The 26715-nt window shown below is 41.4% G+C and overlaps 1 protein-coding gene across 26 annotated transcripts in view; it reads right to left on the bottom strand.

The window, feature by feature from the left end:
- FOXP2 (forkhead box P2) overlaps positions 1–26715 on the bottom strand; it is a 979918-nt gene that overhangs the window by 772064 nt on the left and 181139 nt on the right. The gene's annotated exons all lie outside the window — the stretch shown is intronic.

Below are 26715 nucleotides of genomic sequence, written 5' to 3' on the forward strand. Positions count from 1 at the left end.
TTTCGGCCCACTTTTCCAGCTGTGTTAGATCCTTTTGAAGATCTTCGCAGTCTTCCCTGGTTTGAGCCCTGTTGTATAGTTTGGTGTCATCTGCAAATTTAATGACCTCACACTTGGTTCCCGCCTCTAGGTCATTTATGTAGATATTGAACAGGAGCGGTCCCAGCACCGACCCCTGCGGAACTCCGCTCGTGACCCCTTTCCAGTCAGAGTAGTGGCCCTTTACGCCAACCCTCTGTTTCCTGTTTGCCAGCCAGTTTTGATCCATCGGTGGACCTCCCCTTGTACCCCGTGGTTCCATATCTTTTTAAGCAGTCTCTCGTGTGGCACCTTGTCGAAGGCTTTTTGGAAGTCAAGGTAAATGATGTCTATAGATTCCCCTTTATCCATCTGGCTGCTCACCCCCTCAAAGAAGTACAATAAGTTAGTGAGGCATGACCTACCCTTGCAGAAGCCGTGTTGACTCGGTTTTAGCTGCCCATTTTTTTCGATGTGCTCACAGATGCTGTCTTTAATCAGTGCCTCCATCATCTTTCCCGGGACTGAGGTCAGGCTCACCGGCCTGTAGTTTCCCGGGTCTCCTCTTGCGCCCTTCTTGAAGATGAGCGTGACATTTGCTATTTTCCAATCCTCCGGGATCTCTCCGGTTTTTAAGGATAGGTTGCATATCTGTCGAAATGGCTCCGCTATTTCGTTTTTTAGCTCCTTGAGTACCCTTGGATGGATGCCGTCCGGACCTGGCGATTTGTCGCTCTTTAGTCTGTCAATCTGCTTGAGTACATCCTCTTGGCTTACTTCTAAATCGACCAGCTTATCGTCTTGGTCTCCTATAACGATCTCCTCGGGTTCTGGAATGTTGGTTATATTTTCCATCGTGAAGACTGACGTGAAAAACTCATTTAACCTGTCAGCTATCTCTTTCTCTCCTTTTACTACTCCCTTTCTGTCACCATCGTCCAATGGTCCCACTTCTTCTCTCGGCGGTTGCTTCCCCTTGACGTATCTGAAGAACGACTTGAAGTTTGTTGCTTCCTCTGCCAGTCTCTCTTCGTATTCTCTTTTTGCTTTTCTAACCATTCGGTGACACTCCTTCTGGTGTTCTTTGTGCACTTTTTGGTTCTCCTCTGTTTGGTCTTTTTTCCATTTTCTGAACGATGCCTTCTTGTCGCTTATCGCCTTCTTCACTGCATTTGTTATCCACACTGGATTTTTCGTTCTATTTTTTTTGCACTCTTTTCTGAACTTGGGGATGCATAGGTTTTGCGCTTCGTGCACAGTCTCCTTGAGTAAGGTCCAGGCTTTTTCTACGGATTCCGTCTTCCCTATGTTGCTTTTGAGTTTCTTTCCCACTAATTTCCTCATGGCATCATAATTTCCTTTTTTGAAGTTGAGTGCCGTTGTTGTGGTTCTTTTCCCCTTTGATGATTCCTTTGTAGAAGTGAGACCTGATTGAAAGTTAAAGCAAGCTGTCTTATCTTTGTTGAGGTAGAAAAGCCCGTAGATGAACAGTGTTGAGTATGGCTCCTATGAATTGCAGACTTTGAGAGGGTTGAAGTTGGGACTTTGGAAAGTTGACTTTGAACCCTAGCTGCTGAAGAAATTCTATTGTCAACAGTGTTGTGGAAAGCACATCTTGAGGAGAGTCAGCTTTTATTAGCCGATCATCTAGATATGAAAATACTTGAAACCTGTGAATATGCAGGGTTGCTGCCACGACTACTAAGCACTTGGTAAATACTCTTGGGAAAGAAGCCAGGCCAAACGGCAGAACTTTGTACTGAAAGTGTTGGTGAGCTACACGAAAGCGTAGAAACGTCCTGTGAGCAGGGTGTATGGAGATATGTATAGAGAGCACAGCCATTCGTTTCATTCTAGAAGAGGATATAGAGTCTCCAAAGATAACATGCAAACCCTCTCTTTGACGAAGCATTTGTTTAAGTCTCGGAGGTCGAGAATTGGTCAAAGATATCCCATTTTTTTTGGAGTTAGAAAATACCTGGAGTAGAACCCCTGATTTTTCTGAGAAAGAGGGCATTTAGCTGAAGCAAAGCTTTGATTTCCTGAAGAAGAAGGGATGGCTGTTATGATATGAAAGAGGACTCTCTTGGAGGGTGATTTGGAGGTACTATTATGAAATGGAGTGAGTATCCCTCCATGATGACCTTGAGGACCCAAGAGCCAGTCGTAATGAGAGCCCAACGTCGATGATATAATTGTAGTTGACCTCCGATAGGTTAGGGAAAAGGCTGAGAGGGAGGTATGATAGCCATGCACATCAAAAAGACTGAGCTGGCTTTTAAGGAGCCGAAGTTTGGACCTTTTGAGGTCACTGCTGCTTTTGTCTCTTCTGTGGTGGTGGTTTGGAAGAAGAGGATGTTGCAGGGTATCATCTCCTATTAGAAAAAGGAAGTTGGCTTTAGAGCAAACTTTGATCTATTCAAAGAGTTCCAGTTTTGTTCATGTTGAATCAGTTTTTGAGTAGCAGCATCTACTCTATCACCAGAGTTCTTCCCCCAGCATGGAATGTTGGCTAAATGATCCTGAACATTAATATCCAAGTCAGAGACTTGTAGCTAAGCAAGATGCCTCTTAGCAACAGACATGGCCAATGCTCTGGATGACATTTTTAAAGCATTGAATGCTGTCCGTGCCACATATGTCCTGCTTTAAACATAAGAACATAAGAATTGCCACTGCTGGGTCAGACCAGTGGTCAATTGTGCCCAGCAGGCTGCTCCCGCGGCGGCCCTTTGGTCAAAGACCAGTGCCCTGAGTCTAGCCTTACTTGCGTACATTCTGGTTCAGCAGGAACTTGTCTAACTTTGTTTTGAATCCTTGGAGGGTGTTTTCCCCTATAACAGCCTCTGGAAGAGCGTTCCAGGTTTCTACCACTCTCTTGGTGAAGAAGAACTTCTTTACGTTTGTACAGAATCTATCCCCTTTTAACTTTAGAGAGTGCCCCCTTGTTCTCTCTACCTTGGAGATGGTGAACAACCTGTCTTTATCTACTAAGTCTATTCTCTTCATTATCTTGAATGTTTCGATCATGTCCCCTCTAAGTCTCCTCTTTTCAAGGGAGAAGAGGCCCAGTTTCTCTAATCTTTCACTGTACGGCAACTCCTCCAGCCCCTTAACCATTTTAGTTGCTCTTCTCTGGACCCTTTCGAGTAGTACTGTGTCCTTCTTCATATACAGCGACCAGTGCTGGGGAGGGCGTACCATGGCCCGGTACAGCGGCATGATAACCTTCTCCGATCTGTTTGTAATCCCCTTCTTAATCATTCCTAGCATTCTGTTTGCCCTTTTCGCCACCACCTTGCCCAACTTTCTAATGTATTTGGTAAAAGGAAAGTCCTTTAGCAGTAGATCTTCTTCTTGGAGGAGGAGACTGATCTGAAGTTACACCATATGACTCAGGGGCAAACAGAGTGGACTCACAGAGTCAGTATGGTGATGTGAGAGATCAGAAACAACTGCAGGAACCCCAGGTGATTCTCTGTAAGAAGAATGTAATGGAGAACGATGAGATGATGCTCCACGATATCTCTGGTACTGATCCGATGACGAGGAACATTGGGAAGCTCTTTTATCCCTAGAAACATGGGATCGATGTGATGCTGATTGATAATGCCTTGATGCAGAGCGTCTAGTTGCGTTGAAGGACAATGATGCTTCCATGTAGAACGATGATGTTTTGAAGGGGAGCATCACTGTGTTGTCGAGGATCAATGTCTCAATGGAGAGCATCGTTGTCTACTGGCAGATTGATGAGAGCTAGATTGACATCTCAGTGGAGATCTAGAATAGGTACCCTGTGGCCTCAAGATGCTATGCTTAGGCTGGACCAATACTGAGGGAGTCGATGTTAGCACCGATGTCACATGTAATTTAAACATGTCACCGATCTCCCTCCTGAAGAAATCATTGAGTTGTTCTTTGAAGAGCTGCAACGGTATCATTGACTCAATTTCTATTTCTATGTATTTATATACCGCCTATCAAAGTTATCTAAACGGTTTACAATCAGGCACTCAAGCATTTCCCTATCTGTCCCGGTGGGCTCACAATCTACCTAATGTACCTGGAGAAATGGGGGGATTAAGTGTCTTGCCCAGGGTCACAAGGAGCAGAATGGGATTTGAACCTACAACCTCAGGGTGCTGAGGCTGTTGCTCTAACCACTATGCCACTCCTTCCGGTACCATCAGTGCGGCAGGGTGTCTGGAGTGGGTGACCTCGAGGAGAATAGATGTCCCAAAGGAGACACAACCTGCAGAGATGGAGAGCAGTGGTGTCATCTTTTAGCCTGCATCGAGCGACTCAATGCTGTAGAGGCTTGCGATGCTTGTTGGGAAGATGATGGCTTCTTAGCTGGCTTCCCCAATGCTGGAATCTTGTCTGATGCCGATGTTGGTACCACCAGTACCTCAGGCTCAGAATGTTTTCCAGTGTCCTTAGCCGCACCTAAGAGCTTCTCTTGTTGAATGTGATGAGCTTTAAGTTTGCGCTTCTATAAAGTGCTGTGCAGGTGTCAACACAATGTTTATGGCCTAACCACTGCAAACACCAGCTATGCGTGTCAGTGATAGAAATAGGCCACTGGCACCAACAGCACTTTTTAAAGCCTGTGAACAGTTTTGACATAGATGGAAAAATTGTGGCGGCAAAATTAAACTCAATGATGAAACGGGAGAAAAGACCACCAAAAACTAACACGAAGGCTGAAAAGCCCCACACGAAGGCTGAAAAGCTCCACCTGAAGGCAGGAGCCTTAGTGAGGAAAGCTTTTTTTTTTTAATACAATAACGGCCAAAGGCCAAGTTTAGAAAACCAATACGGGTAGAAGGCAATGCCAACTGGCCAAAATACAGAAAAAAATGCACTTCTTCATTCTGCGGAGAAGGAAAAACTAAGGAACCGTGAGACTACGTTAGGCGAGAAGGCAATTCAAAATCAAACTCAAAACCTTTCTATTTCAAGACGCTTACCAAAACACCAAATAAAATTATTTCTCCAACCACATCTTACTAGCCATGAGTACCGCTTCTATGAAGCAACCTCCCTTTCCTCTCTGTTTTTCCCCTTCCCATCATACCTCCCTTTAATTTTATTTTTTTGATGTAATTTCAAATCTTCCCATCCCCAAACATCTCTTGTATCTATTTCTGTCAATGTCTCTGTTTTCAACCTGCCCATTTTAATTTTCACTTTTTATTTTACATTACCTAAATTTTTAGCATTGTAAACTGATCAGATACATGTTGATGGTCGGTATATCAAATTATAAATAAACTTGGAAACTTGGCATTCACACATGCGTCGCAAAGTTTCTTAGAAACTTAAAGTGACAGTTGACATTTTTTTTATTTATTCAATTTTCTATACCGTTCTCCCAGGGGAGCTCAGAATGGTTTACATGCATTTATTCAGGTACTCAAGCAGTTTTCTCTCTCTGTCCCGGTTGGCTCACAATCTGTCTGTATCAGTCGCCATGGATGACATCACCCACATGTAAGAATATGCTGCCTGCTTATCCTAGGATAGCACCCCCTACATTAATGTAGAAGTTAATTTTGGCACTTATCTCACAGTAAATGCCATAAACAGGTCCCACCCCCCTCTGATGACCAACATTGCTATTTCCACCACCCTACGAAGACCAGCACTGTTATCCCACCGATGACTGACTCTGCTATCTCCCCCACCCCATGATGACCAGCACACCTATTCTCCACTACCCGCTCTCTCCTGCCCCAGACCGACATCGCACTTACAATCCCGATGCTCTGGAAGCCCAGGACGGCACTCTGTGCTGGGTTGAAGGGCCTTGAGTGTCTGCGCATACTCAAAGTCTGCTGGCTCCTGCCCTCTCCCAGATTCTCGAAGGGAGTCCAGCAAGCCTTGAGCATGTGCAAACATTCAAGGCCCTTCAGTGCAGCACAGAGCTTCAGTTTCCAGAGCATCGGACTGTAAGTGTGATGTTGGGTCTGGGGCAGGCACGCGTGGATAGTGGATGAGAGGAGTGCCTAAGCCACTGTTCTTCAATTCTCCAGTGCTGCCAGCGGCCTTCTCTGTACATTTTGGTTGCCAGGTCCACCCACCTCTGAAGCAACTTCCTGTTTCAGCTTGGGCAGACCACAGAAAAGGAACGGTGCAGAGGAGGCTGCTGGCAGTGCAAGAGAATTATTCACACACTAGTGACCACTTTGCAGTTTTCTTGGTGAGGGGGCTTCGGAACTGGGTGGGGAGAACATTTGGTGGGACCAAGTGGGGGGGTAGGAGGGAGGAAGAAGGGAGAGATGCTGAATGGGAAGGGCACAGAGAAGAGGAACAGGGGCATATGGATGGAGGGAAGTGAAAAAGGAGGAAAGAGATGGCTCACATGGATGAACAGAAAGAAGCAGAAGAGGGAAGAGATGAGAAGGTGCACATGGATGGAGGGAAGGGGAAGGGTTAGAAAGATAGATCTGAGTTGGAAGCAGAAAAATGGAAGAAAACTGAATATGAAAATTAGGGCCAAAAATAGATGTAGTGCAAGAGATAAAGAAGGGGAGGAAAGAAACAGCAAATGCATAAGAAGGCCTTGGAAACTGAGTTAAGAGCACAGAGGGAACAAGATGATCAGAAAAATTAAATTTCCAGGTAACAAAGGTAGGAAAAATGTTTTTAATTTTCAATTTAGTGATTGAAATATTTCAGTTTTGAAAAGTTACATCTGTTTTTATATTTTGAACTGTTCAGGAAGAAATGCATTTTTTTTCTAGTTCTCTTGTGGTGTACTATGTGCAGAGTCTGGCATATTAGGGTTTTGTTTGTATACAATAGTACTTTTAGTTTATGGGTTTGTATTTGAAAAGGGTTTTTTCTGCTTTCTGCATGTGTAACTGAGGCCAGGTGTTCTGGTGGGAATAGAAGTCCAGAAACTTTAGTTGGTGTTGTGGCCCCAAGTAGGAAAATATTTGTCAGCTCTCCTTCAGCTTTTTTTGGACTCAAAACAGCCCCAACTCAAAAATTAGTGATTACTTATGGCATGATCCCTGACAAATGACACTCGCATAACCCATTTTTCTAACCTCGTTTATATTCGAGTCAACTTTTTTCCCTCTTTTTTTGGGGGGAAAAAGGTTACCTCAGTTTATATTCAAGTATATACGGTAATGGCCTGTGCAAAATTTAATGTGTGCTAATCAAGTTTTATCAAAATTTGATATACCACCACAGGGCCGAGGCCATCTAGGCAATTTACAATCAAAGTAGTATTTAATTAAAATTTAAAAAATATTTGATAGATAGAACTCCATTTATTAAAAGATAGTAAAAAAATAAAAGAAATTATCATGCTAATGAGAGTATGCTAATTCACAGGGTCTCCATGTCTAGAACAGGGTGTTTATTAAAAAGAGATTAATTCAATATATTAATTATAGAATGCATCTCTGAATAAGAAAGTGTTGAGGTCTGCTTGAAATTCTGGGTAGGATGGTTTTGATCTGATATCTAGCAGCAAAGAATTCCACAGTGTGGGTCCTATAATGCTGAATATACTTGAATGCATGGAAACATAACAAATCTGTCAAAGAGATGGAATATATAGTTGGTAAGAATGTGAGGAGCATAAGAATCTTGATGGTAAAGAGGTAAACCAGAATGATTAACACCTTATAGACTAAGGAGAATATTTTTTAATGAGATTCTATACGAAATTGGAAGTCAAAGTTATGCTTTGAGGAGTCGTGTAACATGATCAAGTTTCTATGAGCCTGTCAAATGTTTTATTGCTAAGTATTGCACAAGTTGAAGACAACATTTTCTTTACAAGTGATGTCATATAAAAGACTATTACAGTAGTCTAATCAGCTAATTATGAGTGCATGAATGAAAACACACAAAACTCATTTTGCAAAAAGATGGCAAGTTGCAATCTTTTTTAGTTTATAAATACAGTACTGTACCACTTGGGAAATATGAGAGTGAAATGAAAATGTATTATCAAAAGTTACTCCTAGAATTTTCAGTGTTGATGAGAAAGTAATTAGAGTGGCTCCAAGAGTTATAGGTACAGAAAAGGTGTTCTTGGAAAAACATTCTAGTAAATAAGATCATTTGTCTGAATTAAGTTTTAATTTATTAAGAAGAAACCAAGAAGAAAGCAAACCTAATTAATTATCATAGTGATTATAGATGGGATGGAATCATCAAGGGGAGAATTAACTGAACATCATCAATATATAAATAGGTAGTAAATCCTAATGACTGAGCAATAGTTATGAAAGAGGCCAAATAGATGTTAAAGCCTGCATAGGTATACGCGACGCACAAATAGAAGATTAGATTAGATTAAAGAGAGTTAGTGCCAGTAGTGAACCCTGAGGGATTCCACAAGGCAGATTATGATAAGCAGAGACTTCATTCCATCGACCATAATATGAACGATTCTGGAGAGTCTTGAAACTACTCAAGAGCTGTTTTGACAATTTCAATTTCTGATAAAATGTTAAGTAGAACAGAAAGATCAATGAGATCAAAAGCAGCAAGAGATCTAATGAAGGATGACAAATTTATATTGATCCATAGCATGCAGAATAGTAGTCATCAGACCTAATAATTTGGTCTCTGTGCTATGTGAGAGTCTAAAACCTGTTTGATGGGGATGTAAGGCATTAGTCTTTTCCAAAAAAATGGACAATTATTGTAAAACCAAACCAAAGATTCTGTTAATTTAGCAAAGAAAGGTAATTGTGAAATTGGCAATAGAAGTAAATCTGTTAGTATACCTTAGTTAAAGGACCCCTCAATTTATAAGGGCAACATATGTACCCATATGCCTTTATAAACTAATGTCCTAATTCTATAAAGTTCACCTAAAGTTAGGCACTGATATCAGCACCGATTCTATAAAACTTAGGTGCCTATTAAAGAATCATGTTCAGCCCCAACTAAGCATCCTAACATTTAGGCGTCCCCAATTTATGCCAGGGTTTTCTTCGGCTCGTAAGGCACCAATATTGAAGCCTAACAGCACCTAATTCAAGAAAATGCACCTAACTCAAACACACATCCATGAGCCTCTCCTAACAAACTACACTTTTAGTATAGGTGCTTTGATCTAGGTATCTACTTTTAATAGAATTGAGTTTTTCGAGGTAGGTGCCTTTCAATTAAGTGCAATTAAAGCTGAATGGGATATGTTAAGTGCCAGTATCAGCACTGATTAAGCCTATTGATCAATTAAGTTAGGCGCCAATATTGGCACATAACTCTAGGCGGACTTATAGAATCAGGGCCTAAGTTCCTACAATGACTCCCAGTAGCAAACAAATTTACACTTGGAAAGGTATAAATGTGTACATGAAGACACTCTCTCTGTATAGATAGATAGATAGATAGATACACACACATATATATATATATATATATAATCTATACATTATATATATATAATCTAGGAAAGGAAAAATATAAGATATTTATATGTATACACACAAACACACTCTACATAAAAATAGGTTCAATCCTGCAAGTACATCTTACATAGTAACATAGTAGATGATGGCAGTAAAGACCCGAATGGTCCATCTATTCTGCCCAACCTGATTCAATCTAAAAATTTGTTGTTCTTTTTTTTTTTCTTCTTCTTCTTCTTAGCTATTTCTGGGCAAGAATCCAAAGCTCTGACCGATACTATTCTTAAGTTCCAACCCCTAAAGTCTCTGTCAAAGCTCAAAGTTTTTACATGCTATTTTGTATCTATCATTTTCTGCATGCTTCATATAAAGAAAATGCTTCATAAAATTACCATCTTAATAATGTCTGGAGAGGAGTCACGAGTGGTGTCCCACAGGGGTCAGTACTCGGACCGTTGCTGTTTAATGTATTCATAAATGACATAGAAACAGGGCTGAAGTGCGAAGTTATAAAATTTGCAGACGACACAAAACTTTTTAGTGGGGTTAGGAATAAAGAGGACTGTGAAGATTTACAAAGGGACTTGAACAAAATGGGAGAGTGGGTGAATAAATGGTAGATGAAGTTTAATGTAGAGAAATGTAAAGTCTTGCATGTAGGACACAGAAACCCGATGTACAGCTACAAGATGGGGGGGGGCTGGTAATGGGTGAAAGTAGCCTTGAGAAAGACTTAGGGGTACTGGTGGACAAAACAATGAAGCTGTTGGCACAGTGTGCAGCAGCCTCAAAGAAGGTGAACAGAACGCTAGGTATAATCAAGAAAGGTATTACAACCAGAACGGCATAAGTTATCCTGCCGCTATATCGGGCAATGGTGCGCCCGCATCTGGAGTACTGCGTCCAATTTTGGTCACCATACCTTAAGAAGGATATGGCGATACTCGAGAAGGTTCAGAGGAGAGCGACGCAATTGATAAAGGGTATGGAAAACCTATCGTATGCTGAAAGATTGGAGAAACTGGGCCTCTTTTCCATAGAGAAGCGGAGGCTTAGAGGGGACATGATAGAGACTTACAAGATCATGAAGGGCATGGATAAAGTGGAGAGGGACAGATTTTTCAAACTTTCGAAAACTACAAGAACAAGAGGGCATTTGGATAAGTTTAGAGCGGACAGATTCAGAACCAATGCTAGGAAGTTCTTCTTCACCCAGAGAGTGGTGGACACCTGGAATGCGCTTTCAGAGGGTGTGATACGACACAGTACGCTACTGGGTTTCAAGAAGGGATTGGATGATTTCCTGAAGGATAAGAGGATTGAAGGGTATAGATAGAGGATTGGATGATTTCCTGAAGGAAAAGGGGATCGAAGGGTACTGATAGAGGATTGCTATGCAGGTCATGGACCTGATAGGCCGCTGCGTGAGCGGACTGCTGGGCAGGATGGACCTCTGGTCTGACCCAGCAAAGGCACTGCTTATGTTCTTATGTACTCCTGGTGAATTCTGCTCAAAAAAAAATTGAAAATTCAGTGCAAAAATTTGAAAATTTTTATCATAATATTTCAAAATTCTGCAAAGCTTATTTGTTGTGTTAGCGTAGAACTCCCCTATCTTAAGGTCTAAAATTCTTTCCTGCCTTTTCTTTTATCAGGTTCCAGCTTCCTCTTTCCCCTCTCTCACTCCAACTGCAGTTCTGTCTCCCTCTAAATCCCACCCTAAATCCCCTTCCATGGCCCACATGGTGTCACATCTCTTTCCACTGATTAAGAACATATTTCTTCCCACCCCTTTTCTGTTCTGGGTCACTCTCTCTGCCTCTCTCTCTACCATCCCCTGTAGTACAGTACTTAGCTTAGGGCCTATATACTACATAGTATAGCATTCATAGTGTTATAAGTGGCACAGTTTCACAGGCACTTATAACACTATGAATACTATACACATGTACCATCTTGTACCATTCTGAGTGTTTTTAGGAGGTAAACATCAAGTAAGAATGTTACTTTAAGAAAAGCCCCTTAGCAGAAGACATTGGAAAGAGGCGCTGGTTGGAACAGGCACCCTATTGGATGCAAAAGACTGATGACATCAGAGAGGAGTCTTGGCAACTCTCTTTATTTTGGTGTCCATTCCGTGGTACATGGGCACATGCTCGAAGGGGCATGCCCATAGGGGAATGCCCCTTTGAAGCCTCTTCTGAGCACTTATGAGCGTGGAGCGCACCACTCTGCTCCACTCCTATGGGGAAGAGAAAAGGAGGGTCTAAGGGGAGTCTTGGACAAGCATTTAACAACTATTGCAGATCCACAGTTGGAGTCACACCACCCATCTCCTTTGGAATCTTCCCTTTCTTCTGGGGGACATACTTCTCCCTCACAACCATTATTCCAATTAGAAGAATCTTCTGGACAACATAATGAGACAGTTGAATTACCACAGGAGACTATTAGTGGCAAGATCCTTCTATGCTGATCCTACAAAAGGGCCCTATATTTGAAATTAAGGTACCAACTCCAATTCTATTTAAACCTCGACCTATTAAAGATCTGGTCCCTGCAATACAGGAAGTTTTACTTAAAGACCTATTTCTAGCAATAACAAAAATGGATCAAACATTACAGGATAATTTAATGATGTATAGTAAATTAACAGCAGAAACAGTTGATAAATTTATCAATCAAGATAGGTTTTGCACCATTGAGGTAAATCTGGAGAAAATAGACTTGGGTTAAATCCTGTCATTCTATATTAGCGACCTCAGTAAAAGAAAATTTATTGATTATTTACAAATGGAAATATTAGAAAATGCCTCCAGGGATGTGAACCTGAGGCTGCTTAAATTTTCCTGAAACATGCTACCTCTCCCCTAGAGAAATATTTAACATGTATGTGAAAGATATTTTACAGTTGAATTTAGAAACTACTGCTGTAGTGAATGCTTATTATTTACCTCAAACTGTTAGGAAAGAAGCTCCAGAGGGGGGGAGAGATGTTTTAAATTCTCGAGTTTAAAGTTTTTGGAAACTTCACAAGAAACTATTCAGAAAATATCTACTTTGTTAATAGTAATGTAATCAGTTGAAAAAAGATTGTGATTTTTTTTAAAAGAAGAGTATACCCTTTTTTGGTCAAACTATATTGATGTTCCATGATGTCTCCAGACAAACTCAAAAACATTACATAGTAACATAGTAGATGATGGCAGATAAAGACCCGAATGGTCCATCCAGTCTGCCCAACCTGATTCAATTTAATTTTTTTTTTTTTTTTCTTCTTAGCTATTTCTGGGCGAGAATCCAAAGCTTTACCCGGTACTGTGCTTGGGTTCCAACTGCCGAATTCTCTGTTAAGACTTACTCCAGCCCATCTACACCCTCCCAGCCATTGAAGCCCTCCCCTGCCCATCCTCCTCCAAACGGCCATACATAGACGCAGACCGTACAAGTCTGCCCAGTAACTGGCCTAGTTCAATCTTTAATATTATTTTCCGATTCTAAATCTTCTGTGTTCATCCCACGCTTCTTTGAACTCAGTCACAGTTTTACTCTCCACCACCTCTCTCGGGAGCGCATTCCAGACATCCACCACCCTCTCCGTAAAGTAGAATTTCCTAACATTGCCCCTGAATCTACCACCCCTCAACCTCAAATTATGTCCTCTGGTTTTACCATTTTCCTTTCTCTGGAAAAGATTTTGTTCTACGTTAATACCCTTTAAGTATTTGAACGTCTGAATCATATCTCCCCTGTCTCTCCTTTCCTCTAGGGTATACATATTCAGGGCTTCCAGTCTCTCCTCATACGTCTTCTGGCGCAAGCCTCCTATCATTTTCGTTGCCCTCCTCTGGACCGCCTCAAGTCTTCTTACGTCTTTCGCCAGATACGGTCTCCAAAACTGAACACAATACTCCAAGTGGGGCCTCACCAATGACCTGTACAGGGGCATCAACACCTTCTTCCTTCTCCTGACTACGCCTCTCTTTATACAGCCCAGAATCCTTCTGGCAGCAACCACTGCCTTGTCACACTGTTTTTTCGCCTTTAGATCTTCAGACACTATCACCCCAAGGTCCCTCTCCCCTTCCTATTATTAATCCCCAAATACATTACTCTGCATTTCTTTGCATTGAATTTTAGTTGCCAGTCCTTTCTCTCACTGAAACCTAAGGTATTGGCAGGAAATGGATCTTTTTTCCTAAAATTTCCCTGTAAATGTCTGGTGACATGGAGCACAGAATCGTATATATTTTTTGATCCAGTACATTTATCCCGTCTTCTACGAAACCGTGCTAATGGTTTTTAGTGCAGAGAGCTGCATTGAATGGCCCACGCTGCTCCCGACACTCATAGGAACTCAATGAGCATCGGGCACAGCACGGACCATTCAGCGCGGCTCTCTGCGCTAAAAAAACACTAGCGCGGTTTCGTAGAAGAGGGGGTTAGAATCTTTTGCTACTAACAGAGAGCCAAATTTATCTAAGGATTAGGTTGTTTAGGGGTTGATATTGCTCTTGTCTGTACTGTATAAGATACGTTCTTTTCTTTTATGAGTCTATGATGTTTACCTTGATGTGGACTAGAGGAAAAATGTGGTTAGCTTTGTTTTCTTGTTGGAATTATCTTCCTATTCTTGTTACTTACGTATATGTAACAATTAATAATTCAATAAACAAAAAGAAAAGCACCTTAGCACAGTTATGTTTGAAGTTTGCAGTTAGACCGTGTTTTAGGGCTTCTCAGTCTTTGCTAGAGAGGCTAGAAGATGCAGCCCATTTTCACAGTGATGTATTGTTTCTTTTCTTTGTAAATACTCTACCATTTCTTTCTTTTACCAATCTTTTATCAATAAATGCCATATTCAGTTGTAAAAAGAAGCTAATGTGGACTATTCTGATTTATCCTAAAATATCAGTGGGAAAGGGAACCGATTCACCTTGGCTTGTTTCCCTCCTTACAACCAGGCAGAATATCTAGCCTGTTGCCCTGTTAAGGCTAGGCAGAACACCACCCCACCCCCACTTACGGTCCAGCATCCAAGTCCCCTCACCCCACCCAACCACTTATCTCATTTGCAACCTGAGTCCCTTCCCTGCTCCCCATGGTCCAGCATCTCTCTCTCCATGGCCAAGCATCTCTTCCTTACTTCAAACCCCCTTTTCTGGTCTGGGTCACTCTCTTCCTCTATCAACCCTCCCACTCGCGGATCCAGCATTCATGTTCCCTCCTCTCTCCTTGCCCTGCAGATCTAGCATCCATACCCCTCCTTTCCCCACCCCCTTACTTGCAGTCAAGCATTCATGACCCCTCCCACAGCTCTGCTCTCTCTCACTCTCAGACCACCTAAACCCCAACCCCTGGGTAGATCCAGTATCTTATGCATTCCTGCTGTCCTGCTCCTAGCCTGACAAATCCTCCCCGCCCCTTCCCAAACAATGGTCTGGCCTTTGATCGACCCCCCCCCCCCTCCCAGTGTGGCTTGGCCTCTCTTACCCATGCCCTCCCAAAGTAGCAGCAGCAGCTGGACGGCAGAGGCAGCACTAAGATCAGGCTGCTAGTGGCGAGTCCTGCCAGGGCCTTTCCTCTGCAGCATCAATAAAAACAAGAGAAAAAGGAAGCCGATATAGTTCTCCAACCTAGTGGCTGAGAAAATAAAGGCAAAAGAGTTGGCATTCTTGAAATATAAAAAAACCCAAGAAGAGGAGAGCAGAAAGGACTACAAGGTGAAACTGAAAGAAGCCAAGAAAGAGATACGTCTGGCGAAAGCACAGGTGGAAGAACAAATGGCTAAAAATGTAAAAATGGGAGACAAAATTTTTTTCAGATATATTAGTGAAAGGAGGAAGATGAAAAATGGAATTGCTAGGCTAAAAGATGCTGGGAACCAATATGTGGAGAGTGATGAGGAGAAAGCAAATGTGCTAAACAAATACTTCTGTTCTGTGTTCACAGAAGAAAATCCTGGAGAAGGACCGAGATTGTCTGGCAAAGTTACACGAGAAAATGGAGTAGATTCTGCGCCGTTCATGAAAGAGGGTGTTTATGAGCAACTTGAAAAACTGAAGGTAGATAAAGCGATGGGACTAGATGGGATCCATCCCAGGATACTAAGGGAGCTCAGAGACAACTACTATCAGTGAATTAAGATGTGGGAAAAGAAATTCTGAATTACTTTTATTGTAATTCATAATGAACTTTTTTAATTGCAAAATATGAGTATACATGTAGTTGTAATTGTAACTTTAATTGAATTAATGACCTGTTTTGCATAGTGCTGCATTACAACTCTGATTCAAAACTATAGAAATTTTCATGCCTATTGGATTGTATGAATTTTTAGTATTTAAGAGGGACAGAATTTGCAAATCTTTTTGCAAATGGGACATACATTAAAAAAAACACACTTATATGCCAAAACTGGGTTTTATGTACAAGCAATCCCAATGTTAAAACATCCGACTTATGGCAGACTTGTACTTACAAACCAGGGTCCTGCCTCTCTTTTCTTGTGCCAACACACCCTCTCTTCCTCCCTTCCTGTCCAAACACGACCCTCGTTGTCCTTCCCTCTGTACCATGTCCCAAATTCATGCCTTCCTCCCACCCTCCTGCAGGTGTTTACCTCTGCTGGCCGGATGCCTCCTCTCAACTGCACTTCTCTTCTCAAAGCCGTGGTTCTTATACACGGCCCGCAGCTAACCCACTTCCAGGTCAGCAAGGGGCCATGTGTACGAACCACGGCTGTGGCTTTGTGAAGAGAAGTGCAGCTGGGAGGAGGCAGCTGGCCAGCGGAGGTAAAGACCCACGGGAGGGAAGTATGAATTTGGGATGCAGAACAGAGGAAAGTTGGGGGGTTGCTATGGGACAGGGAGGGAGGAAGAGGGGGCACATTGGCACAGGGAGAAGCAGGGTCATGGCACAGAAGGAAGGGAGGGAGCACAAACCGGGCAAAGGATGGAAGGAAGAAAAGAAGGAGGGAGCATGAACTTGGGACGCAGAATGGAGGAAGGGAGGGGAGCATGAACTTGGGAGATAGGAATGGAAGGAGTGAGGAAAAGAGATGCTGTGGTGGGGAGGGAATGGAAAGGGAGAATTGTTGGGCATGGGTGTCTGAGTGTAAGGGAAAGAGATGGTGCACATGAGTAAATGAAGAAAGAGGAGCATTGTTGGGCAAAGGGAGGGAGAGAGAATTATTGGACATAGTGGTAGGAGAGGAGTGAGGTACAGATGCATGGGGAAGAGAGATGAGAGGGAGAAATGTTGGATGTGGTGGTGGAGAGGGACAGCAAGGAGGAAACAGCCAGCAGTGGGTAAGTGCTTCTTCCTTTGTTTTCAGTGGGACAGGTTGGCAGACCACAGTGTGAGTTACAGCAAAGTGCTGTTCCCAGTGGGGGCCTGGCGTGCGGCTTCAGGGAAATGCTTTAATGGTGGGCAGGGAGCTGCAAAGAAGAGAGCAAGCACATTGGCAGCTGGTTTGGGTGAGTGGCAGCAGGGCAAAGTCCGTCAGATGCGGTACCCTACAAAGGAGGGAGCGTTTTGGGACATGGTAGGTGCACAAACTTGGGACAAAGGCTGAAAGGAAGGAGGGAAGGGGCATGAACTTGGGACATGGAAGGGAAAGAGTAAGGGGGAACGAACTTGGGACATAGGATGCAGAGAGGGAAGGATGAAAGATGCTGAGGTGGGGGAGAGAATAGAAAGGGAGATTTGTTGGGCATGGGTGTGTGAGTGAGAGGGAAAAAGATGGTGTACATGGGGAATGGAAGAAAGAATTGTTGGGCATAGAGAGGGAGAGAAGTGCAGTAGAGATACATGAGAAAAAGAAAGATGAGAGTACGGTTGGATATGGTGTTGGAGAGGGAACAGTGGGATAGATTGAAAAGGAATGCAAGAGGGATGAATGTTGGACCTGGAGGGAATGGAGGAAGAGATGTGGCATGGTGCTGGAGAGAGGTGATAGAAGGAGAAATGTTGGGCATAGGGCTGGTGGGCAGGGATGAAAGATGCTGCACATGATCTGGGGGATGAGAGAGGGAGAAATGTTAGATGTGGCAGTGGGGGGGGGGGAGAGAGATGCACCTTGGATCCCTCCCCTCTCTTTCCCCACTCCCTTTGCATCAAGGAAGGGAATGAGAGAAAGAGAGATGTTGGACAGTTAGAAGGAGGCATGTTGCACATGAGGGTGGAGGAGCAACAAAGAAGTGCTGTGGAGGTGGGGAGGAAGAGGGAGAATACAAGGGAATAGAAGGATAGAAGGGAGTAAGGATGTTGTACAATGGGAGGGAAGAAAGAGAAAAATGCAGGATAATGGTAGGAGGAACCAATGGACAGCAACTGCTTGAAGAAAAATTTGTAGAAGACAGGAAAGCATAAGAGAGAGAAACTGGAACCAATTATAAATCTCCAGACAACAAAGGTAAAAAAAAAATGAATTTATTGACTTAAATGTTAGCTTTTGGAAATGTATATAATAGATGTCTTTGTATTGTGTTCCACAGAAAAAGAAATGCATTTCTGGTTTTATTTCTCCAGTGCTTTATTACTTGCTGACCCGTGGCTGTTGGGGATTTCCAAGTACTGCCAGATGAGGACCTTCTCCAAAGGTGGCCAGAACTTCCCTCCACTAAGCATAGCAATCAATGGCAGCATCCCAGAGGCACTAAGTTGCCAGCATCTGTGACTCAGGGATGCTGCTGTTGCCTGCCAAGTTTGGCAAAATGGACCCCTGGATACCTTCAGAGGAAGTCCTCAGCTGACATAGCTGGAGTATATATATTTTATATTTACATTAAAGGCTCTGGCAGAGACCCATTTATGTATTCTTCCCAATTAATCTTTCAAAATTAATAAAGTGTCTTTGCTTATTTGTAAATGGGTCTCTACCAGAGCCTTTAATTCAGTAGCATAATAAAATTAAATAACTAGGTCTGAAGTTTATGGGGATGGGTAGGGACGGGTTTGATTTCTGTCCCCGTACAATTCTTTATCCAACATCTTCCTGTTGGTTCAGCAACACTGTAACAGAAACCTTAATGTTACTGGCAACTATAAAATAATTTAATTAGCAATGTTTTTGGCAGGTTGCCAAACAGCCAATAGGCTTCAGTTCTGCTAGCCTTTATTTTGCTATTGAGACACCAGACATTAGATACAACTGATACAGATAATATGCATTATCTGTACGTAACGGTTAGAGCAGCAAGCTGAGAACCAGGGATAACAGGATTCAAATCCCCCTGCCACTCATTGATATTTTGAACACATCACTTAATCTACCACTGTCTCAGGGACACAACTTAAAAATTATACGCCCTCCAGCTACTACTAGGATGATCTAAATCCAATCCAAAATCCAGTACAGACATAGGGTGCACTAATACAAAATACTGTACTACAAATGTCACTCAGTACTCACAGAGCAAGTGTATCATACCATAGCAGAAGTAACTTCTACTAGTCACACAAGGACCTACGAAGGAAAGGATGGCACCACAAAAAACTGCAGTGGGCACAAACATTAAACGTATTAAAAAAAATAAACAAGCTAGATTAGTGCAGAAAAGCATGTCTCTTCAACACATGTAGAATAAAGGAAGACCCTCACCCAGTATAGAATAATGTCCACAAATTAAAAATAGAAATATGTAAACATAAATTAAACACTCAAGAAGCATAAATGCCACATCAGAGAAATAGAAAGTGATACATGAACTCCTGGTACTATGCAAAATATAAAGATGACAAATTTCAAAAACTGACATGTTACAACCACTACAGTACACATTAGTGCACGCAAATAAAGCAATACATGGAAACTACAATGATACCATTTTGCTGGACTAAATACATTTTTCAATTAGCTTTCAGAAGCTAAAACCTTCCTCAGGTCAGAGGTCCTTCCTCATGTCAGAGGCTAAAACCTCCTTCCTTAGGTCAGGTCACTGGTAGCCTTCCAATTATTATACAGACTCAAAAGGGCAGTACCCCCTTAACTTGTCCAATATGGACAGTTACACAATTTGATGCTTTTGTATAGAAAATAAAGGAATAATGGTTTTCATTTTCTGGTAAAGCAGTCGTGTGTACGTGTGTGCACATGTGTGGCTATAAAGGCAAAAATCTCATAAAAAATCAATATATGAATTGTTTCTATAATTGTAAGAAAACACTACATTTTCAATATAAATACGTGAAACACTTTCAGAGAAATAGATTCACATAAAACATTCAAAAAGAATATCTTGATAGAAGAGACTTAATGAATACTGCTCTTATGGTATGCTGACCTGAGGAAAAAAGTTTTAATCTCCAAATATTAGTCAAAATGTATTAAAATAATTCCAATAAAAAGGTACCACGTAATAAGAATTAATAAATATAAAATGGAAATAAACACTGCTACTACACGACTTTTATCCTAAACTAAAAATAAAATTCTTATTGATATCTTTGTTGTCTGAACATTTTAGTTCCCAGTCTCTAGTTTCTAATTTCCTCGATTTCTCTTAATTCTCTTGCCAGGATTTCCTGTCAATTTATCATTTTCTCTCCTATCTCTTTTTCTTTCAGATTTCTTCAATTTATTTTTCTATCCCTCTCCAGGTTTAATTCTTAATATCAAGCCTTCAATTTCCCTCTTTTAACTTATCTATCTTCAGCTTTCCATCTCTTTCCCTCACCCTAGCTTTATTCCCCTTATTTCCCAAACTCTAACTCTATCCTCGTTCTTCCCCATTTCATCCAGCATCTGCCTTCTCTCCTCCATTGCATTTGCATTCAGCATCTGCCCTTTTCTCTCCACCTTTCCACCCAATATCTGCCACCTTTCTCTCCCTTCTTCCATCCACCTTCTATCTAATGTCTGTCCTCCTTCTCTCTCCTCTCCATCCAGCCTCCATCTTTCCCCTTTCCATCCAGCATCTTCCCTCTCTCTCCTCACTTCCATGCTGCATCTGCCCTTTTTCTCTCCCTAATTTTATCCAAGGTCTGCCTTTTTCTTTTCCCCCTTCCTTCCTGCATCTGCCCTCATATTTGTCCCTTTACATCCAGCCTTAGCCTTTCTTCTCTCCCTCATTCAATCCATACTCGGCCATCATTTGTTCTCCGCTCAATCCAGCTTCTGCCCCCCTCTCTACTCCTCTTCTATCCAGCCCTTTCCATGTTTTCTCTCAATCAAGTTTCAAGTTTATTAGGTTTTTATATACTGCGGTTTTACAATCGGGTACTCAAGCATTTTCCCTATCTGTCCCGGTGGGCTCACAATCTATCTAACGTAGCTGGGGCTATGGAGGACTGAGTGACTTGCCCAGAGTCACAAAGAGCAGTGTGGGGTTTGAACCCACAACCCCAGGGTGCTGAGGCTGTAGCTCCAACCACTGCACCACACACTCCTCCACAATCCAGCCTCTACCTCCCTTTCTTCCTTACATCCATTATCTGGCACATTATTCCCTTACACCCATCATCTGCCCCCTCTCCCTTCAACCTCTGCTCACTATATCCCCCCCTAGTCCAGCTTCTGCCCTCTATTTCCCCCCTCAGTCCCCTCTTTTCCCCTTCCAATCTAGCATCTGCCTCATTTCTTCTACACAGCTCACCCCCACCTCCCCATAGCCAGTGCTGCTTCTCTAGACAGCAGTAGCAGCAGCAGTAGTAGTAGTAGTAACAAAGGGCTAGATTCACTAAGCAAACTGATCGTGTACCGATTGGTTTGCGACCCGGTTTTACTCCGGCCTGATTCACTTACCTCTCTGCCGATCTGATTCCGATCTGCGCATGCAAATGAGGGGAATGGTATGCAAAGTAGGCAGGGACAAAACAAATTTTGCTAACCGACTAGGCTGGCCAATCAACCCAAGAAGCGACTGCTGGAGACCAGTTGCAAACGTCCTTTCCGACTCTCCAGCTCCATTGCCGCCCTGCACACCCTGCTCTCTGCTGCCCCAAATCTCTCCTGCCTGCCGCCCCAAATCATTGCCCTGCTCTGCCCTGAATCTGTCCTGCCTGCTCTGCCTCAAATCACTGCCCTGCTATCCACCAAATCTCTTCTGCCTGCCGCCCTACTCTCCCCTGAATCTCTCCTGCCTGCCGCCCTGCTCTCTCCTGAATCTCTCCTACCCTTCCCTGCACAGCGAGCCCGTGGTTTTAACCTGTGGGTTTAAGTGGGTTAAAACCATGGGCTCGCGAAGATGTTGAGAGGTCTACAAAAAGTTTTTAAAAGTTTAAAAAGAGGCTGCTGCTGCCTCAAGGGATCGAGTCGGGGCCCTCAAAAAAAAACAAACCCCACAGCGAATGATCACAAACGTATGCGTATACCATCTACAGGGAAAGCAGATAGCCTGTGCATGCATCTGGATCGCACACTAGCAATCCGTGTCGGCACATGGGGATGCTCCTCCGATCGCCCCCATTAGAATATTGTTGATTTAAGAATCCATCGGACCTGCCCGGATCGGACACAGATCGGTCACAATTGGGCAGGTTAGTGAATCTAGCCCATAATGAGCAACACTAACCATGGGGCTCACTGGATAAGCATGACAACAGGAGGGAGAGTAAAGATGGTGACAATTTCAGCTGGCCTCTATCCTTAACTCGTATTTTGTCTGACCCAGGCTTCAAAAAGTACATGCTGATGGAAATTTGCTGTCCTAACTAGTAAATCTTCCTGCTCTGCATAAGTATGCTTTCTAAAGGAGCGCGCCACAGTTCTCTGATTTTGTGTGCACATTTATAAAATTCAATATATAGTATTACATGTGCAGATGATGCCACATACAGAGAAATCCAAAAATCAAGGAAGCCTCAGAAAATCAGAGGAGGTGAAAAATAGATTAGAAAAACCTGGTCATAGATTCCCAACTCACAGAGCATAAGCAGTCAGCAATGAAACAAATATATCATTGTTATTTTAACAATCAACACTTGTATAGTAGATGAGGTGAAAAATCAGCTCTTGGGAAAACTTCTTTTTTATATAATAAAACTTAAAGTCTCCACCAGGGTTTATCCCACAACAGTACATGTGTACCCGAAGGCACACAGATTTTTTTGGGCAAGTATATTTATAAAGTCACTAGTACTTTTCTATTCTCGTCACATATCCATGTAGCAAATGGCTAGCACTATATATATATCTTTAAAAGACTCAGTGCTTGCTGAGTATTTTATAAAATATTTGCCTATTTTTCTACAGCATGATTTAGGTGTCCTTTCTGACACTCATCCTTAATGCCAGCTTAACCACTGGACCAGGTGAAACATTAGCTCAGAGCGCCAGTGGTAAAGGGTGCCAAAAACCTCATATGAAGATAAGAATTGCCATAATAAGATAAGAACAAACCAAAGGTCCATCAAGCCCAGCATCCTGTTTTGAACAGTGGCTAACTCAGACCCAAGTACCTGGCTAGATCCCAAGTAGTAAAACAGATTTTATGCTGTTTATCCTAGGAATAAGCAGTAGATTTCCCCAAGCCATCTCAATAATGGCCTATGGACTTCTATTTTAGGACATTATCCAAACCTTTTTAAAACCCTGCTAAGCTAACTGATTTCACCACATTCTCCAGCAACAAATTCCAGAGTTTAATCACATGTTGTATCAAGAAATATTTTCTCCGGTCTGTTTTAAATCTACTACTTAGCAGCTTCATCACATGCCCCCTAGTTCTAGTATTTTTTAAAAGAGTAAAAATGCAATTTACATCTATCCTTTACACTCCACTCAGTATTTTGTAGACCACTATCATATCACCTCTGAGCAGTCTCTTCTCCGAGCCAGTTTAGCCTTTCCTCAAAGAGAAGTCATCCCATCCCTTTTATAAATTTTGTTGCCTTTCTCAGTACCTTTTCTATTTCCACTATATCTTTTTTGAGATATGGCGACTAGAATTTAATATAGTATTGGAGGTGTGGCTGTACCACAGAGTGATACAAGGGCATTACAACATTTTCATCATTGTTTTCCTGATAATTCCTAACATTCTACTTGCTTTCTTAGCTACCACTGCACATTGAACTGAGGGTTTCAACGTATCCTGAACTATGACACCTAGATTCTTTTCCTGGGTAGTGATTCTTTATGTGGAGCCCTGTATCATGAAGCTATAGTTTGGGCTCCACTGTCCAACATGCATCACTTTGCACTTGCTCACATTAAACATTATCTGCCTTTCTGGCACCTAGTCTCCCAGTCTCACAAGGTCATCTTGCAATTTTTCACAATCTTCTTGTGATTTAACAACTTTGAATAACTTAGTTAAGCCTTTTCTTCTACCTCCTACCCATGGATCTGGCATCTTCCCCCCTCCATATCCCTCCCCCCTCCATGCCCTCCTCCTGTGGGTCCAATGTTTCTCCTACTCCCTTCAACATCCCCCCAGTCCTGTATCCTGTGTGTAAATTGCCAGTGGCAGCAACAACAACCTAAAGCTGCCTCCTCCCAGACCCTCTTTCCTCTGCCATCTTTTTGACTCCTGTGGGTAGGACATGACAGATGGAAGATCCAGGGCTGCTAATTCTGTCACCTGTAATTCACACAAGTAACAGGGCCGAGGAGAGGGAGAAGGAACAGGAGCAGTGCTGGACTCGCAGCGAGCAGGATTCAGAGGTGGGAGAGAGGCTGAACCTTTGTGGGGGTGGCACACTGATGCAAGCTGGCTCAGGTACCACAGTCCTTAGAGCCAGCCTACTTTTATAAAATTTCCTCCATACTATGTAAAACCTAAGCAATAGTACATATTGCTGTAATTGCTATAGTTAAGTAGACATTTTAATTGAAGAAATAGAAATACAAAATCCATGTACATTCTTAAATCATGTATGTTTTTATGACAATCAATATTTTTCTCTGACAAAACATTTTCACAGAGAATATTACTTGAAAAAATGTGTGCTAAAAAAACTTTTCATGCAAGTTCAAAATCTCGGAAAAGTGAAGTAATAACTTTAAATTCATCACAAAAAGTGCAAGTTCAACTTCATATCTACATCTGTATTTAAATAAAATTTGAGAGAAACAGGTATGCATCACAGGGCCCTATTAACTAAAATGCAGTAAAGTGTTGCAGTTAGCACATATTAATGTGCAGTACCTGAGGCATTAACTGACAGGGCCATTTCTTTACTGTACATATACTGAATGGCAGATTATGCAATAGAGTTACCTATACTTCTTGAGGAAGCAATAACTGCACCTCATTATCAGCTTGAAATAAAACTCCCACATTAACCATAAGGTGCATTTTCCATCACTTTCCTCCAGAATTTGTATAAGTCACCCAACATTTGGTGCACAAGTTTGGACATGGATCTGTGATTCACGAATAAATGAATTAGCTAATTAGGTGATAACAATTACTAACATAATAAGCACTTAATTTACAGCAATTAGGAATTACACATGGATCTGCCCTTTATAGAATCGTGTTTAAGGGTGTCATTTACAGAATCCAGCCCAAAATTGCCCTTTGCAGAATACTAGCTTAATGTGGATCATCCTGGCACCTAATTGCCCTCCTATTTGCTCACTTCCATGTTATATAACAACAATAAAAGCATATTTGAATACCGTACATAACAAGCCAAAACTATTTCTTCAAAAACTACCATTCCCATCATAGAAGTCACTGGAAGCCTTTCAATTTTTAGACAGACTCAAAAGGGCAGTATGCCAATATCCCCTCCTCTTCCTGGGTTGGCATTGAAGACAGTTGACCTTCTTGTCCATCCTGATTGCAGTTCCCCCTTAATCTGTCCAATATGGACAGTTACACAATTTGATGCTTTTGTATAGAAAATAAAGGGAATAATAATGGTTTTCATTTTCTGATAAAGCAGCCATATGTGTGTGTGTGTGTGTGCATGCACATGAGTGCTTATAAAGGCAAAAATCTCATAAAAAAGCAATATATGAATTGTTTCTATAATTATAACAAAACACTGCATTTTCAGTATAAATACCTGAAACACCTTCAGAGAAATAGATTCACATAAAACATTCTAGAAGAATATCTTGATGGAAGTGACTTAATGAATACTCAAAATGCAAGCTCAAATCTACCCTGTAAAGCAATCAAGTGTTTTTAGCAACTATTTTGACCTTAGTGGCACAAACAATTAATTCTGCCAACTTAATATCAAAATAGAATTCTGCATCTAATGCAGAATAATTTGATCAAAGTGTTTAATCAAAAACAACACCAGAAATATGCTATTCCTACTTAATACTGATTTTACTATTTAACATTGAATTTAACAAATTAGAAAAGATTCAAATAAAAAAAGAGAAGGATGGAATAAAATTGTATCCTTCTAATTTTCTGATTATATAATACATTAAAAGATTGTAATGGAAAGACTCTAAACTGCAAATACTCACATGAGGTATTTCTGTATATACTACTATATCTGAGCTTTTACAATAATTAAAACTTGATAAATATCTACACTGAGATAACAAATTACGTATCATCTAGCAATACATCTTTAAACCCAACATTTTAATTTATGACAGGACAAATCCATTTATCACTCAATATACATTACAATATATGATAGAATGCTGTCATTCTCTTTTGAAACATGGTTGAGGTGTAAATGCCTGATTTCAGACAGACTTCTCACACTGATATAATTGATCAAGCCACAAGCAGTACTGTCCTAATTCAAAAAAGTATTCACATAAGAGTCTCAGTAGAGACCTCTATTTTGTCTTGTTTATTTTAGTTATACTTTATCAGTATTTTTTGCTTTCTTTGAAACTCTCTAATAAATAAACATAAATGTTACTCCTTTATTCCAACCATGGCAAGTTAATGTGAAGTTGAAAATATCTGTCTTAAACTACTCAAACAACTTAACATTAAAAAAACCTTACAAATTCCTATTGTATCACTGTTATTTAGAAAACCACCAGTTTCTTAAATTGCATATGAAATATAACAGTGCTATATTACTAATCTTCGTACCTCAGGAATGACTTATGAAAATGTTCCTTATAGGCTAAAAATAGTAGGCCTCAAATGTTTGGCCATACATACATATTAACAAAGCAACATTGCAAACAACAACAGATAAAGAAAGACCTGCATATACTGTACTACATTTCTAAATCTTAAGTATCTAAAATATTAAGACAAGAATGTTAAGTCACTAAGAAGAGGAAATAATCTATTGGAGGATAATTTTATATACGAGACCCAATGTTAAAACTGTTTTATAGATCCAAAATGCATTAAATTATTTAGAAAATGAAGTCAACCATCTCTTATACAAATTAAAAGAGAATTTAAAACTAAACAAATGCACCTAT

Source organism: Geotrypetes seraphini, chromosome 9, assembly GCF_902459505.1.
Source record: "Geotrypetes seraphini chromosome 9, aGeoSer1.1, whole genome shotgun sequence".
Taxonomy (NCBI): domain Eukaryota; kingdom Metazoa; phylum Chordata; class Amphibia; order Gymnophiona; family Dermophiidae; genus Geotrypetes; species Geotrypetes seraphini.